Source organism: Hemicordylus capensis, chromosome 1, assembly GCF_027244095.1.
Source record: "Hemicordylus capensis ecotype Gifberg chromosome 1, rHemCap1.1.pri, whole genome shotgun sequence".
NCBI lineage: Eukaryota > Metazoa > Chordata > Lepidosauria > Squamata > Cordylidae > Hemicordylus > Hemicordylus capensis.
In genome coordinates, this window is record NC_069657.1 from 237,723,387 (window position 1) to 237,725,624 (window position 2,238).

The window sequence follows — 2,238 nt, forward strand, 5'->3', positions numbered from 1 at the left end:
ATTGCCGTGCAAACCCATACCCCACCATTGGATGGGAACCTACAACCAGCAAGTGGACTCTCCCTAGAGGAAATCAGCTTGCGGCATTGGAATTAAACATCCAGAAAAATGGCTTTTCACTTCTTGCCGTGAGGTTCCCTGCATACCCCTTGTGGGGGTCCTCTTTTAATCTCCCTGGGAAAAGACAAACTGTCTTCCCCAGTTGGGGAAGAAGGGATTTGGGGGGCCCTCCCTCCCTCCTCTGGGAAGAGAGGATTGGGCCCATCTCTTCCCACTTTTACTGGCTAAAAATAGACTGCGCAAGTGTTCCCTCTACTTTGCAGAATGAGTTATGCTCTGGGCGCTGCTCCCCTGTCTAGCTCCTGCATCTGGTTGCTTCTACTCTCATTTGCCTGAAGGGCTGGCGAATCTGGATGGTCCAGCAGCAGGATGTCTCCCGTTGACTCGCAGATGTTGTGAAGGATGCAGCAGGCCACTAGGACCTATGGAACCACTCCTCCTCCATATCCAACAAAGTGCAGAGGGCATGCCAACAGGACTTCAGCCTCTCAAAAGCCCACTCCAGTACCATTTAAGAATATACACTGCTGTAGTGGAAACTGAAGTTCCTCTCCATGGAGTTCCAAGATTCCAGCTGTGGGTGATGAGCCATTTATGAAGGCTGTATCCTTGCTCCAAATATCACAGGCTTGACTGCAACACCACCGAGAATGATGTGGGGTGTAAAAACCAGCCCTCAGTTTTGCTGCAGGAGGGGATGTCCAGAAGATCGCTGTATCGTGGCTTCTTCCAGACACCCTTGCCCTGCATATATGTCCATGAAATGTCCTTTAGAGTCCACCAGTGCCTGCAGGGTCATGCTGTAGTTGTAAGTAGAACTTGTGGTTGTAGTACTAGTCATGATGGCCAGGGGGCATCAAAATTTCAACTTGTGTGCTGTCAGTGCACTCTAGAAGGCCTGGAAAGCCCTTCTCCTGGACCTCTACCACCACCACCACCTGGGGGCTGCCCACCCGAATCACTTCTTCCAGGAACAGCTCATCAGCAGGAGATTAACTTCATGGAAAATCTCACATGCCATGGAGATGCCTACCACAAACAGGTTGCCGACTGTCAGACAGTTTGTGTTAGAGGCCAACTTGTACAGCGTGATGATCAGCCGCTTCCACACTGGCATGGCACAGTGCATGGTGCTATCCTGGAGGTGGATAGTTGGCTCCATTTCACTTGCAAGGAACGCAAAGGTCTCTCTGGAAGCTGCCCATGAACTGCTGGTCATCCCACTGCGACACATCTTCCATGGATTGCCAGGTGTTGTCATGTCTTGGCTTTGCCCACCATCTATCTGCGGACATGTCCTCCTGCAGAAGGTGCTCCAAGGATGTGATTGCTCCTGCATTTCTTTGCATACTTTCAATGGCAGCTCCTAACCATTCAAGCAATCTGTTCCATTTGGTGATGGTAGCACTGAACCTTGCAACTTCCTCATGGACAGCAGCTGCCCCCATGCTCCCAAAGTTTCCAAGACAGCAGCAAAGGGAGGCTGGCGGCAGCCCATGTGCGGCCGCTAACCCTACCCTCTGCGTCTGATGTCAGATGCAGGGGCCCAGCTAGCCATGCCACATCTGATGTCAGATGAGGGGGTTGTGGTCTCCCTCTCAAACGGGGCCACGCGGCCCCATCTGGAAGGGAGATCGGCCCACGCTGCATTGGGCAGTGCGGGCCTGAGCGACTCTCCCTGCCTTAAATGGAAGGCAGGGAGAGCCATTGGCAGTGAGACCAGGAGCGGCTCTCCCTGCCTTTAAGGCAGGGAGAGTCACTCTGGCCACAATACCAATGCAGCTCAGGCCAATTTTGGCTCCAAACGGGGCTGCGTGGCCTCATTTGGGACTGAAATAACACCCACAACACACATCTGAGGCCGCACTCGTGGCCCCTGATTAGTGGCGGCCTGGGTTCTTTGAACCTGTTCGCCCAATGGTGGCTCCGCCCCTGTTCTGAGAACTTCCAGAATCACCTGTCTCTGCACTGATCTCATTCTGACTTCTCCTCCATAATTTCCAGAACTATTTTCATGGTGATGTGCACTGCCATACTGGGTGCTCTGCCTGCCATTGTTCACAACTTCTTCACTGGGCAAAAAGGAAATGGGTGTTGCCCATCACCACTTCAGAGACTCTACAGTGCTCCCATCGCCTGCCAGGCACCACCCCTGCTATGGAGAAGGGTGGGGTGCAG